The 15,288-nt window shown below is 55.1% G+C and overlaps 1 protein-coding gene across 1 annotated transcript in view; it reads right to left on the reverse strand.

Moving 5' to 3' along the window:
* The window catches only part of NFAM1 (NFAT activating protein with ITAM motif 1), a 35,364-nt gene that overhangs the window by 17,448 nt on the left and 2,628 nt on the right, over positions 1-15,288 (reverse strand). The window lies entirely within an intron of this gene.

Genomic DNA, 15,288 nt, shown 5'->3' on the forward strand with positions numbered 1-15,288 from the left:
GTTAATCGGGAGAAGATCATTCGTTGGAGCCACTTGGAGTGAGCAGCAGGATTTATTTGGTTGCGGAAGTGAGGCGTGGGCCTCCTGCCCGGCTGTAGGGGGTGCGGGACTGGCGAGAGGCCAGGCCGGTTTCTTCTTGGGGCTCCAGCTCAGCCCTGGGCTGGGTCCCCAGGGGAGTGAGGTCAGGCTCCCTTGGGGACCCCAGGACAGGGACGATGGCCCTCCGCACCCGATAATTCCTCCAAGCTCGGGCCACACTGGTATTTGGAGCTCCAGGAAAGAAGCAAGACACCCTCTCTCCTGAAGGACTCAGGCCAGTCTCAGGGGATCGACAGTCTGGATGTCACAGTGGGTCGGCTCTGTCACATGCTCATGCATGGAGATCCCACTGAGCCGGCCCCAGGAGCTCCCCCTCGGGAAAGGGGGAGGGGAGAGGACTTTACACTGCACTTTATACCTCTGGGCTGGTGATGGTGACTGTTTAACTATAGCAATATTTTAGTTTTGTCATAAAACAAGGACCCTTGAGTCGGGGCTGAGGTTTGAGGTGCAGCAGGGATAGGGTGTGGGTGCAGAGGCCGCAGGAAGGGGTGGTCAGTGATCCCCCAGGGTCCCAGCTGTCCCAGGCAGGACAGGAGGTGAGATGAACAGTGCTCACCCCCACCTCAGCAAGCCCACCCAGTTTCCTTCCTGCACACACAGGCCACCACCCCGCTCTGCAGCCCCCTCTGCTGTCCCCTCTGCCTAGACCACCACCCCTCACCGCCAACACCTCCCTAGTCCCCTGAGTTCAGCTCAGGAACCACTGGTAATGTTTACGCATCTCCTCCTGTTTGGTTCTCGCAATGAAGCTTCGAGGCAGCCTGGCAAGCACAGTGACAGCCTGGTATTTCCTCATGGGGGTTGGGAGGTTGGAACCCGACCAAAAGTGAAGTGAAAGTGATAATCGCTCAATGGTGTCCGACTCCTTGCTACCCCACGGACTGTAGCCCGCCAGGCTCCTCTGTCCATGGGATTCTCCAGGCAAGGATACTGGAGTGGGTAGCCATTCCCTTCTCAAGGGGATCTTCCCGACCCGGGGATCGAACCCAGGTCTCTCCCATTGCAGGCAGATTCTTTACCATCTGAACCACCAGGGAAGCCTGGAACCCAACCAAAACCACCAGGAAAGTGGCCGCACTGAGGCCTCTCCCCGTCTCCCAGCACCTCCTCCTGTCCCGTATCCAAGAGGCCACGCCAGGCCCGGGCGGCTGGCTATGCTGTCATCATGTCGGGGCCACCTTCCTGTTTGTCCCGGCAGGAAGACATCCATCCAAGTGTCTTAAAAAATGACCCCTATTTGAGGAATGCTTCTAGAAAAATGACGAAATCTGCTAGTGCAATTAAGCCCGTCTTTACAATTCTGGGGAAATCTATAAAAATAGATGACCATTGTTCTGTATTCTTTTGGGATTCGTTATTTTAAGGTCAGAGGCATGGGATTGTGGAAGGGGATAGCTTTGGCTCAGGTCTGCTGCAAAAAATACCTCAGATCTGGGGTGGATCTGTCTCCAAAAATGTGGAGGGATGAGGCCGTCGCTGTGGACCAGTGAGGGTAGCCAGCCGGGAGATGGTGGGCCAAGAACAGGGAGGAGGAGGGCCTGTTGTTGGAGGCAGGCAACTGGGTTCTGACCCCACGATGGCGCAAACTGCCTCCAGGGTCCCTTCTTTTTACTGGGGTGTCAGCATCCCGGAGCCTGGACCATAGCAGCCCAGCTCCCTCCACTTCTCCTGGACCTGTGCCTCCAAGCAGTCCCTCTGGGGTCCAGGCTGCTCCAGCTGGCAGCCACCTGAAGCATTCCACAGTTCAGGCTCAGAGCCACAGTCAGGTTCAGAGTGATTTCCGAGTCCACAACGGCTTTTCAGCTACCATCTGTTTACACCTCCAACAAACATTCAGGAGTACCTAAGGAAATGGCATCCGACTCCAGTACTCTTGCCTGGAAAATCCCACGGACGGAGGAGCCTAGCAGGCTACAGTCCATGGGGTCGCAAAGAGTTGGGCACGACTGAGTGACTTCAGTTTCTTTCTTCCTTTCACTTAGGGACTTCCCTAGTGGTCCAGTGGCTAAGACTGCTCCCAATGCAGGGGCCCCTGGGTTCAATCCCTGGGCAGGAAACTAGAGCCCATGTGTAACAGGAGTTCACATGCCACAACTAAAGATCCTGCCTGTGTCATGAATCTCAAAGATCCCACATGCTGCATCTGAGACTCAGAGCAGCCAAATAGATGAATTAATATTAAAAAATAAAAAGAGTACCTGAAGGCCTGGAGGAGCTCCCTGCCCTCACAGCGTTCCCAGTCTAACAGGGCAGCGGACGGAGCCAGGGGAGGGAACCACTGCGACTGGGCAGGACAGGAAGGGGTCGTGACGTCCCAGAGTGTGGGAGCGGGAACGCACACACAGTGAGGCCAGAGCTGGCCCAGGACAGAGGGGAGAGAAAACGCGTAGAAACTGCCCTCTGGCTGGGTGTGACCCTCTGGTTTAGGCCCCAAGGCAACTAAACGTCATGGCAATCCTATGAGGCAACTACGGCAACCCCATTTTGCAGACGAAAAGAAGACAGAGGGTCTTAGAGGGCCAAAGCCCCAGAGTTCCTAGGCAGTAGCACTGGGATTTGAAACCAGGTTTGTCTGATCGTGCTAAGGAAGAAAAGCCAGCTGCCAGGTTAGGAGGCGAGGTCAGACCCAGCCAAGTGTGACGGGCGCTGGGCTGTGAGTGATCCTGACACCAAGCACAGGGACATCACATGATAGAGAGGGGGGCTGCTGGCAGGGGGGCTGCTGGCAGGAGGCCTGCGTTTTCACAGTTGGAGGCTAGCAAGGGGCCACAAGGCTGCAGGGTTACCTGGAAACCGCGGGCCAGAGAGCCCGGGTGAAGCGGGGCTTGAACAGAGCTGCCCGGGCACCCAGCCTGCCCTGCAGGGGCCTGCTTCCCACCCTAGATGCAGCGCGCGGGGCGGGGGGGTCCCAGGGACCCTCACTGAGCTTGAGGTGTGACACTGAGTGCCACAGGGGTGGCATGCTGGCTGGTGTCTGTTCTGTCTCAAGCCTGGTGTCCGCTGCTTCCCGCTTTGCCTTTAATTCAGCAAAGGAAATGTGTTTTCCAGCAAAGTGGGCCGGGGCCGTGTGAGCCAGCCTGGTGGTTCCCTTAGACTCATGGGCTGCCAAGAGGGGCAAAGGGCCCAGAGAGGAGGACGGGGGTGGACCTTGGGTTCCTGAGGCCGTGGAAGGAGGGAGAGATGCAAGAGCCAAACTGGGGGCCCCTGAGTGGCCACAAAAGTGCCCAAGGGCGTCCATTCCACACCCCTGCAAGTGCCCAGAGACAGGGTCCAGTGTCCGCAGCACCTGATGGGCAGGGCTTCTCTGCTTCTTCACACTCCTCCAGGCTCCTGCCTCCAGCTGGCGGATCCTGGAGCAGGGGTGGGGGAGGTTGGAGGGGGATTGGAGGAGAGAGAGAGCCAAGAGGGCCCTCACTCCTTACTCCCACCCCAAATGGCGCCAGGGATGAGTTCAGTGGGAACCGGCTCCGAATCTTGGCTGGGACTCGAAGAACTAGGGCTCATTTGCGGCTGTAAATGACCGCAGCGCTCCGACTCGCTCAGAACGGCTGGCGCAGCTCCAGGAGCATCTCCGCAAGAGATCTGGGCTGCAGGAGCATCCCAGAGTAGATTTTGGATTATTCTGTGCATCCCCAGTGCAGCCTAGTCTGGGAGGGAAGCGCTTCAAGGAGTCTGGCGTTGTTTTCTGCAGGGGGGACAGGTTGGTGGCAGAAGGGAGGAGGGGCTGGAGGCAACTGCTCTTTCCGCCGCAGATCTAAAAGGTGGGAGCAGGAGATGCAGGGAGAATTTGAAGGTCGGGTCCAGGGGGAGTTTTTCTGGATGGGAGAATTGTGAGCCTGTGTCAGTGTGGGTGGCGCAGGGCCGAAGGAGGGGCACCCCTGCTGGGTGAGGTCCATGGTGAGTGGGAGCTGGCTGGGAGCAGGGTCAGCCAGAGAGGGTCTAAAGAGTTGCAGTGGGGTATCTGGGAGGGCCCTGATCCCCAGGGCCACCACCCCAGGCCAGCCCTGCTGGAGAGCTTGGCTGCTTATGACAAATCCCCGAGGCCTCCTCTCCCTAGCCCCACACAGCTGCAAGGACAGAAGCTTGCACTGGGCAGCACAAGCTACCCCCATGAAGCCTGCCCACTCCTGTTTTGCGGGAGATGGTGTTTTCAGGGATGGTAACTCCACCATCAGATTTCCCTGGTGGCTCAGCGGTAAAGAACCCACCTGCCCATACAGGAAATGTGGGTTCGATCCCTGGGTCAGGAAGATCCCTGGGAGAAGGGAATAGCAACCCACTCCAGTGTTCTTGGGAAATCCCTTGGAGAGGGGAGCCTGGGCTACAGTCCCTGGGGTCACAAAGTGTTGGACAGGACTTAGCGACTAAATAACAACCACCACCTCCTCCATCCCTCGCTTATTGGCAGCTCCAAGGACTGCTAGAAAGCCAGGGCCCTGACCAGAAATGAGGGGGCAGGAGGTGTTTGGGAGAAGACCAGTTTCTGGAGGCAGTCAGCCTTGGTTCAGATCCTGACCCTGCCATTAGAAGCTGTGCAAGCTTGGGACTTCCCCTGCTGGTCCAGTGGCTAAGAGTCCACGCTCCCCTTGCAAGGGGACTGAGTTCGATCCCTGGTCAGGGAACTAGATTCCACACATTGCAACAAAGATCAAAGATCTCGTGCACCGCAACTAAGACCCAGCATGGCCAAATAAATAAATATTTTTTAAAAAGCTGTGCAAACTTAGGCAAGTGCCTTTACCTCTCAGAACCTCAGTGTCTTCCCTGAAACAAGGGGAGAAGAACAAGGTCAACCTCACAGGGTTGTCATGAGATAAAATGGGTACAAGAACACAGCATGCCTGCCACGGAGCCGGGCTGCCTCTCCCCAGTGACAGCAGGCAGGGAAGCCAGACCAGTCCTAAGTCCTCACTGGGAACCTGGAAGGGCAAATGCCAGCCTGACTCTTCTGCCCATATAAGTGACAGGCCCTCAACATGGGGCACCGCAGCACGGCATGGTCTCCGGGCATGACGGGATCCCCCCAGGGGCCCCGTGCCTCCTGCCCCAAGCCTCTCTGACACCTCGGGCCCTGTGCTGGGCTGGACATGGGGGTAGGCGACACCCTGGGGCGTGGATCCGATCCTGGGCTTGGCCCTCGAGGCTGCCCCATGGGCTGAGCAGTGTGTGCCCAAGAGCCCTCCCCGCCAGGAGCCTCCTGCTGCTCTTCCCCCATCCTGCCCGCGTGTCTGCTGCCCTGGTTGGGAAAGACTTTATCCACCACCCGCTGGTGCCTGATTCCTTCCTTTTCCGGTTCTTCTTTTGAATCTGTGGGCGCTTGAACTGTGGGTTTGAGAGCTGGTTGGCAGTCGGCGCCTCACTCCCATCTCTGACCCGGCGACTCCAAGCCGAGTCTTCTGGTGGTGTGTGTCGGGGGGGGGTGCAGATCTGCAATCAAGGAACTTGACCGGGTGTGGGTACCCACCCCATCAGACCTCCCGCTTCCAGCACAACATCCTCCTCTGACAGCTCCAGCATCCAGCCTTCTCTCCTCCCCTGCCCGGCCAGCCTGGCACTGCCCCCAAGGGAGCCACCTGCCATCCTGCTCCTGCCCTGCCTGACCCTGCCTGAACGCCCCCCGCAACCAACCAGAGGAGGCCCAGGAAGGAGTCTGAAATCAATTTACAGGGTCAAGACACACAATTAAAAGAAAGAAAGAGAACAGAGAGCATCTCATTTGTAGTAAGGTCGCTGTTTATGACCTTCTGGCTTGTTACATTTGTACAGCTGGGCTCAGACAGGGTCACACTGTAACCATGTATCCCTTAACTTGGGGCCACTGTTAAGGAATCTTTTTTTTTTTCCTAGCCTGGAGGATCCAGCCCATTCCTCCAGGCCCTGTGCAGCCCAACTCAGCTGCCCTCACTTGCTGGCTCCCCGACATATGCTAAGCTTGCCAGGCTCTCGAGCCTTTGCCCAGGGTGCCCGCACTGCCCAGCACGCCCTCCTCTGCCCCTCTCCTCCACAAACCGTGCTGTCAGCTTCTAGGTGGGCAGGACTCGCTCAGCCCCTCCCCGAGCTGCTCCTGTGTGCACACGCTCTGTTTATACAGCGCAGACCCTCAGGCTTTGCAGTCAAGACCGCGACGATAAGAACTGACCTCCACTGGGCGTGTTCCCTTTCACAGATGAGAAAACTGAGGTTCAGAGAATGGAGAGGTTTGTCCAATCAGCAAAGTACTCAATAGTGGTGGAAAGGGTTAGTCGCTCAGTCATGTCCAACTCTTTGCAAACCCCATGGACTATAGCCCTCCAGGCTTCTCTGTCCATGGGATTCTCCAGGCAGAATACTGGAGTGGGTAGCCATTTCCTTCTCCAGGGGATCTTCCTCCCAACCCAGGGATCGAACCGGGTCTCCTGCATGGGAGGCAGATTCTTTACTGTCTGAGCCACCAGAGGAGCCTGGTGGTGGAGATGGGATTTTAAGCTGAGTCTCTTTGAGCCAATAACCCCACCCTCTTTTATTTTTGTCTTCTTTTTAACTGGTCACACTGCAACATATGAGATCTCAGTTCCCCAACCAAGGATGGAACCTGTCCCTCACTGCAGTGAAAGTGCAGAGTCTTATCCACTGGACCACCAAGGAAGTCCCTAACCCCCCAGCTCTCTCATTTTAATTTAATGAATCCATTTATTTATTTTTGGCTGTGCTGGGTCTTTGCTGCTGTTTGGGCTTTCCCCTAGTTGCAGTGAGTAGGGGCTACTCTTGGTTGCAGCCTGCAGGCTTCTCATGGCAGTGGCTTCTCCTGTTGCAGAGCACGGGCTCTAGGGCACCTGGGCTTCTGCAGTTGTGGCACATGGGCTCAGGAGTTGCAGCTCCTGAGGTTCAATAGTTGTGGTGCTCAGGCTCAGTTGCTCCTTGGCTTGTGGGATGTGCCCAGACCAGGGATCAGACCCATGTCTCCTGCACTGGCTGTGCTCAGTTGCTCAGTCGTGTCCGACTCTTTGCGACCCCATGGTCTGTAGCCCACCAGGCTCCTCTGTCCATGGGATTCTTTAGGCAAGACTACGGGAGTGGGTTGCCATGCTCTCCTCCAGGCCAATTCTTTACCTCTGAGCCACCAGCAAAGCCCTAACCCCTTAACCACTACTCCAGGCAACTATTTTAAAATCTCAAAGCAAGGAAAAGAGAAAACACTTTTCACATGAAAGAACTGCCCTCTTTTAAAGGGAGATAAAAATTCAGAGGCCCTTCCCCCAAATTTGAGTCATCTAACAGGCAGACGGGACTTCCCTACATCCAGATGGTAAAGAATCTGCCTGCAATGCAGCAGACCCGGGTTTAATCCCTGGGTCAGGAAGAGCCCCCTGGAGAAGGAAATGGAAACTGGCAGGCCCCATGAGCCCTGCATAGCTGGTCCTGTGGCAAGGCCAGCCAGAGCCCGCCCCACCACCCCACCCCGCCATTGCAGCAGTGACATCCCCTCACCCCCAGGATCTGACACGCTCCCCAGCACCGCCCCTGCTCCAGCTGCCCTGGCCTACTCTCTGTGTCTCTCGCCCACCAACCCTGAGCCAGGCCCTGGCCCCAGGTTCCCCCTCTGCCGGAACACCATCCTTCCTAGGGCACCGAGCCAAGGCTCTGTAGCCCAGAGGTGGTGATCAAAGGTATCCATTCCAACTTAGGTCGATTTTAAATGAAAACACTTTGATTCTCCGGCTACAGAAGAAAGCCGTTCCCACGGTCTTTATTTTAGGCAGGAGTTCTGCCCTCCAATTTAGTTCTGGCATCTCTCAGAGCCGGGCCTCTTTTTCAAGGCCCTTCTGAAGGGCTGCAGGTGTGGGGCTGCTGGTTTTATCACGGGGCTCTGGCCATTCGCCCGAGCACGAATCCCAGGACGCCACCGAAAAATGGGCGAGTCCTTCGGGGCACGCGCATCAAACACCGCAACGCACCGAGCGACTGATTAGGGAGAAGCGCGGAGCTGGCGCTGGAAGGCAGTCTTTGAACAGAGCGTGTGTATCCTGGAGCTTTTTAGCGCTCGTGCCCCCGGAACACTGCCATGAGACTGGCTGTCACATCTTTCAACACCGCCGAATGACAAAGATGCTCACGGATGTGGCTTGCCTGGGGGTAGAGGGAGGGCGTTTCCACGTCTGCCTGAATCCTGTTCTCAGGCCTCCAGACTCTGGCCCCTGGGTGCACAGCGGCCACGTGGGGACACAAACCAAGGGCAGACCGTCAAGCGTTTAGTCCAGAAATGTCTAAGCTTCACTGGTGTTAATTGGTATTTTTACAGCAGTCACTTCCCTTCTGGCTTGTTTTGAAAGGCAAGTTGCTCAAACTTGGGGGCTCGTTTGAGAGTGTGGCCTGGGGGAACGTGGCACTGTTTCTCCCTTTACAACCTGTTCTGTCTTCAGAGAAGGCTGTCAGGATGGGGTGAAGGTGTGGCAGAGCCGCGGGTGGAGCAGGTGCTGCTCCTTGTCTCTGAAAGGAGAAATGGAACGAGGGGAGAGACCCCACCAGGACACGGCCTTCAGCGAGTCTGCGGCCCCTCGAAGTCCCACTGCTGCTGGGAAGGGGGCTGCCTGACAAGCTGAAAGTGGTGAGAGAAAGAGAGGTCTCTGGGGTGACAGAAACCCAGTGGATGGGACCCAGCCCGCCAAGCAGCAGGGGCTTCCTGGAGAGGCGCACCCTGGGAGCCAGCACTTTGTTTTGTAAATTAGAACTCTTCAGGGCACCCCCTTCCATTATAAACACCCTTCCTGTGTACATTCTAGAAGCCACGGTGAGGGATCAAGGAGGCCGTGGAGCTTGTGTGCAGTCCTCCCCCCACTGGTATCACAGCTGTGAGCGTTTTGATCTTTCTTCCCCACCTCTTTACTGAACTGAACTTTGAAGGAAGAGCAGGAGCCAGGTTTAAAGGGGAGAGTCCAAGTGAGGGGGTTTAAGCACAAGGAAGCTTCTACAAGCCTTGAGCCAGGGCAGGGAGTTGGGGGGCTCCAGAGCCCTGGTGGAGTTGAAAGAAAGGGTTCGGGTGGGGGCCAGGGGGAGATTGGGGGTTGAATGTTGACCTAGAAACCTGGGGAACCTCTGTGGGCTTCGAAATTGGGAAGTGACATGATCACACTTCCTGTTGGGGAGAGGACGAGAGAAATGCTAGAGAGCTCCAGACAGCCTTCCTCAGCAGCCTGAACCCCTCGCATCGGTGGTTTCGTTCTGTGGGGTTCAGTACCCGCCCCCAACCAGCTCCAGCCTCCTTTAATTATATAAATGCTTCTGGCCGACAACTTGCTAACTCCTTCCCGGGGACGCCTGTGCCAGATCACCTTTATCCCGACTTCTTTTAAACCTCCACCTCCCCAAAGCTCCTACCCACTCCGGGCACAAAATCTCTCAGTGTGCTGCTTCCTCCTCTCCTTCCCCTTCCGCATTGCCAGTCTGCCAGCCTGGCGCTTCCCTCTCGCCCCCTCCCCCACCACCCCTCACCTCCTACCCCATCCCCACCCCGCCCAACACCCCACCCTTCCCAACCCCCAACCCCTGATGCTTCCCACGCTGGAGGTCAGTCAAGACTCTGAGACTAAGCTGTGGCTCCTTTCCAGCCTTGACCCTGACCCTGCAGACCCCTCCTCTCCAGCCTTCCCCTGCCCTCTTCCTTACACAGCCCACCCTGAAAGGTTGGATGCCTGTTCCTGGGCCTCCCCTACCCTCACCTGCCGCAGGTGAACTCAGTCCTGTCCCACACTTCTGAGCTCCTGCACATTCAGAACCAGGGGTGAACACCGTGGGGAGCGAGGCGGGGTCTGTCAGGGCGGGAAGAGTAGACCCGAAGGGACACTGCAGAGAGAGCACCAGGGTTTGACCTTGAACAACAGGTTGGAGTCACCAGGTGGGCAAGTGCGAGGACACCTTTCAGACCAAGGGACCAGCAGGAGCAGAAGCTCCAGGGCAGGCAGTCATCAGCGTCAGCGTGGCTCGGAATTGGGGTGTGGGTGGGAGGCGGGAGGAAAGGGTAGCCCAGGGCCAGGGGCAGGAGGCAGAGCAGATCGAGATGCTCTGGAGTGAGCCAGAGGCTGACAGCGAGGCTGAGCTGTGCTCCAAGGGGCAGTCATCCTTCAATATGCACGTTGTCTCCTGGACTCCCAGCTCCTTAGGACAGGTCTGAGAAGGGGAAGCTGTGATTTAAAGGGTGTGCTTGTTTTAAATCTCTGGGTGAAGGTGAGGGACAGGGAGGCCTGGCGTGCTGCAGTCCATGGGGTCGCAAAGAGTCCGACATGACTGAGCGACTCAACAACAACAAATGTTTTAAATCTGGTGTGTGTGGCCAGGTATGAACTTGCCTTCAGACACACATCCTTGGACCCTATGACCAACGCTGTAGCGAGTGCCTCCCTTGACTGTCCAAGGACAGGCTGCCCGATGGGAGGGCATGCCTGCCCTTGGGCTTGGGCTGCACCCACTTGATGCCTCTGTCCTGCCCACCGCCCCACAACCTCCCCATCAGCAGCAAGCAGGGATGAGCCCAGAGCCTCAAAGAGGCCCCTGCCCTGGCTCTGCTATATCTCCACCGCAGCCTGGGGCAGGGGTCGGGGGGTAGGTGGGAGCAGATACCTGCCAGGCCCCCGGCCTCCTCCAGACGACCTGTCCCCATGGTCGAGGCCCACAGACCTTCCCTGAGGGGGTCCCAGGTGCCAGCTCTGGGGTCATTGGTGTCCCAGATGTGCCTTCCTATTGTCCCGGGCAAGAGGCCTGCATAAGAGGGAAGCTGGAGGGGGTCGGATCCTGTCTCGGGGTTTTCGGGCACCCACTCCCGCGGTCACAAGTCAGGAGGGTTTTGCCTCTCCCCTCCTGGTGGCATCACATCCCCGCCCTGCTCAGCGCTCTGCGGGGGGCTGTCTGGCTGGGAGCTGACTGTATTTCCTGGGCATCCTCTGGGCGCCAGGCTCCATGCTGGAAGCCAAGGATTCAAAGCCAAGTAAGTCCACATGTGTCCTGCCCTCGTGAAGCTCTCAGTTCACACAGGGAGGAGGAAAGTGCAGAGAAGCAGTCTTAATGGGAACATACCCGCTGGAGGCACCAAATACACGTGTGCCTGGAGACCACACATGAGTGTTCCAAGATGGGAACACCTGGAACGTCAATCATAACTAAATAGATCGCAGTATGCTCATTCAGTGGGACGCTCCACAGCAGGGGTTGACAAACGTGTTCTGTAAAGGGCCAGGGAGTAAATATTTTCCGCTTTGTGAGCCATATGGTCTCTATTGCAGCTATTCTACTCTGCTGTTGTGGGGGCAAAACATCCATAAATGAGCCATGAATGGATAGGCATGGCTATGTTCCAATAAAACTTTATTTATGGACACGGAAGTGGGAATACAGTCATCACTCACTCTCCATGGAGGACTGGTTCCTGCACCCATTACAGACACCAAAATCCTCAGGTGCTCAAGAGGCGGGGTATCTTGAGAGTGATGGGGGTACCGGGGCTTTGTTGTTCAGTTGCTCAGTCAAGTCTGACTCTTCTGCAACCCCATGGACTGTAGGCCACCAGGCTCCTCTGTCCATGGAATTTTCCAGCCAAGAATACTGGAGTGAGTTGCCATTTCCTTCTCCAAGGGATCTTCCTGACCTGGGATTGAACCCGAGTCTCCTGCATTGGCAGGTGGGTTCTTTACCACTGAGCCACCTGGGAAGCCTAGGGGCACTGGAATGTTCTCTTTCTTGACCTGGGTGGTGGACACATAGGACTATATTTATTTAATATGTATCATACTTTTCTGTGTCTGTATTATATTTTATGCAGCTCCCCTGGGGCTCAGTGGTAAAGAACCTGCCTGCATATAATACAGGAGACTAGAATTTGATCCCTGGGTCGGAAAGATCCTGTGGAGTAGGAAATGGCAACCCACTCCAGTATTCCCTGGAAAATCCTATGGACAGAGGAGCCTGGCAGGCTATAGTCCATGGGGTCACAAAGAGTAGTACAGGACTTAGCAACTAAACGACAACCACAAAAGTTATACTTCATAATATAATGACACAGGATTCATAAAATGGCATAAGATTCCCATATACAGCTGACCCTTGAACAACGTGGTGGTTAGAGGCACTGAACCGCGCACAGTTGAAAATCCAACAGGTGGCCTTCCATATGCAAGTTTCCACATTCTCAGAGTCAGCCAATAGCGTAGCTGTTGTATTTACTACTGAAAAACACCTGTGTATAAATGTACCTGAGCAGTTCAAATGCATGCTGTCCAAAGGTTAGCTGCACTTTAAATCATCTGTAGACCACTTATAGTACCTAATACAGGAATTTCCCCGGTGGTCCTGTGGCCAAGACACTGTGCTCCCAATGCAGGGGCCCAGGTTTGATTCCCAGTCAGGGGACTAGGTCTCACGCGCACAGTTAAGACTTGCACATGCCACACCTAAGACTCAGTGCAGCCAAAATAAAAAAAAGACGAATGCAACGTAAGGACTGTGTGAGTAGTTGCAAATGCAACGTAAGGACTGTGTGAGTAGTTGCAAATGCAACGTAAGGACTGTGTGAGTAGTTGCAAATGCAACGTAAGGACTGTGTGAGTAGTTGCAAATGCAACGTAAGGACTGTGTGAGTAGTTGTAAATACAACGTAAAAGCTATATAAATAGTTGCCATGAGAACTGCAAATTCAAGTTTTGCTTTTGGGAACTTTCTGGAAATTTTTTTTTCCCCGAATATTTTCAATCTGGTGTTGGTTAAATCCGCAGATGCAGAACTGGCAGATACAGAGGGCTTAAGTATAAAATTATACTTTATTGTACAATTTCATATTCACACTGTGAAATGTGTATTCTTCTCTTGATGTTTTTCTGACCATTGGAAAAATACTTTCATAACTCCATACAAAAAGGCAGTGGGTTGGATTTACCCCCCACTGGCCAGGGTTTGGGACCCCTGCTCTTTACCAACCAAAATAAACAAACTTCAGCCACACTGTCAACCGGATGTAACTTAAAAAGCATAATATTGGGACTTGCCTGGTGGTCCAGTGGTTAAGAACCTGCTTGCCGTTGCGGAGGATACAGGTTCAGTCCCTGGTCTGGGGTGATCCCACATACGGAGAGGCAACTAAGCCTGTGTGCCACAGCGACTGAGCCCTCACACTCAGAGCCTGTTTTCTGCAACAAGAGAAGCCCGTGGACCATAGCTGAAGAGGGCCTGTGCCTCTTGCCACAACTGGAGAAAGCCTGCACACAGCAGCAAAGGCCCAGTGTGGCCAAAAGTGAATAAATAAGTAAATTTTAAAAAGACGTTGAGTGAAAGAAGTAGGTCGCAAAGAACACCCACATCATTCTGACTATACAAAGTTCAAAAACAAAGCCAGGCTACTCTATATCGTTTAGGGACACAGACCAAAGGATAAAAGTACAAAAAAAATGCCAGGAAGCAATTGCCCTAAACTCAGGATGGTGGTTCCTCTGAGTGGGGGAGAGGGGGTGTCTTGGGAGGTGTCCAAGGGCTTTGGGGCACTAAAATGTTTTCTTTCTTGACCTGGGTGGTAGACATACCAGACTTTGCTTTATAATATTTATGGTACTTCTCTGCATATGTATTCTATTTCACAATTTTAAAAGAGAAAGCACTGACAATGCCCCATTGGAACGGCATCTGTACTCCTACCTGACAGGCGTTTATGATCCACCCGGACCCAATGTGGGAATCATATCCCGCAGCTCTACTAAGAGACCCTCCTCCCCAGCGAGTCTGAACCTCTCGCCGATTCCCTCCCCCGGGCTCTGCCTTCTGGCCTCCCAGCCTTTATTCGTGCTGTGCCTGCCACCCACCCACCTGCTCCGTCTCCTCCCCACCGCCCCCTCCAGCACCCCCTCTGCCCCACCTCCAACAGGGAGGTCTTCTCCTCCGCCTGCCTCGGAAGTTCTTTATTGGGATTAGACAAAGATCAAAAGCAGAGGCCAGTCCTGACAGAGGCCCGGAGCTGCAGGGAGGGAGGCAGCAGGCTCCCGAACATCTTTTGGACAACAAAGGAAGCGGTGACACCTGAGTCCAGAACTAACGGGGGAGGGGAGGTGAACCTGCATCAGGACTCTGGCCCTGGGGTCGTGTTTCTCCGGGTGAGTCTCACAGTTTCCGCCAGGCTGGGGGTAGGGGCTGTGGCTTATTCACCCCCAGTTCCCCCCAGTGCCTGGAACTGGTCCTCTTTAATGAACAGTTGAGAAATAAACACAGCCAGGGAGAGACTGGAGACTGATGTTTGTTGAGGACACCAAGGCTCAGAAAGGTTAAGGAACTTGCCTGAGGTCACACAGCAGTCAATAGAAGAAGGCAGGATTTGAACAAGGTCTGTCTGGCTTCAAAGCCCTTGGAAGTGACTTGAAGCCTGGTGGAAGCAGGGCTAGAGCAGGCATGTATCTGCTCTCAGGAAAGCTGGGCCTCAGACTCAGATGATTCTCCTCTAAGCAGGTGCCCTTCAGACCAGAGATAGCCGCTAGACCCTTTGAGAAAAGTAGAATTTGCAGAGAGATCAGAGGAGAACAGGGGGAGGAAGGTTGGGAGCAAGAACGGTCCTGAGATGCCATCCCAGGGTGTTGCCAGAGACCCCTGGAAAGGTCAGAGTGACCCCAAGGAGCCTGGGGGCTCCCCAAGATGTAGAGCCAGCCAGCTGAATCCTGCATCTTGGTTGGCTGTGCTAGGCAGGCAGGTGGCTGACGTTCTTTGAGCTCTCATCACGTGTGCCTTCAGGTGTTACTATTGCAGCCTCTTGACAGGTGAGGCCGTCACGCAACACTAAGAACCTGCCCAAGGGGACTTCCCTGTTGCTCCAGTGGCTAAAGGGTTTCCTAAGTGGCTCAGTCGGAGAAGGCAATGGCAAGCCACTCCAGTACTCTTGCCTAGAAAATCCCATGGATGGAGCAGCCTGGTGGGCTGCAGTCCGTGGAGTCGCTAAGGGTCGGACACGACTGAGCGACTTCACTTTCACTTTCCACTTTCACGCATTGGAGAAGGAAATGGCAACCCACTCCAGTGTTCTTGCCTGGAAAATCCCATGGATGGAGGAACCTGGTAGGCTGCAGTCCATGGGGTTGTGAAGAGTTGGACACGACTGAGCGACTTCACTTTCACTTTTCACTTTCATGCATTGGAGAAGGAAATGGCAACCCACTCCAGTGTTCTTGCCTGGAGAATCCCAGGGACGGG

Source organism: Moschus berezovskii, chromosome 6 (genome assembly GCF_049115385.1).
Source record: "Moschus berezovskii isolate FMDL1 chromosome 6, NW_MosBer_1.0, whole genome shotgun sequence".
NCBI lineage: Eukaryota > Metazoa > Chordata > Mammalia > Artiodactyla > Moschidae > Moschus > Moschus berezovskii.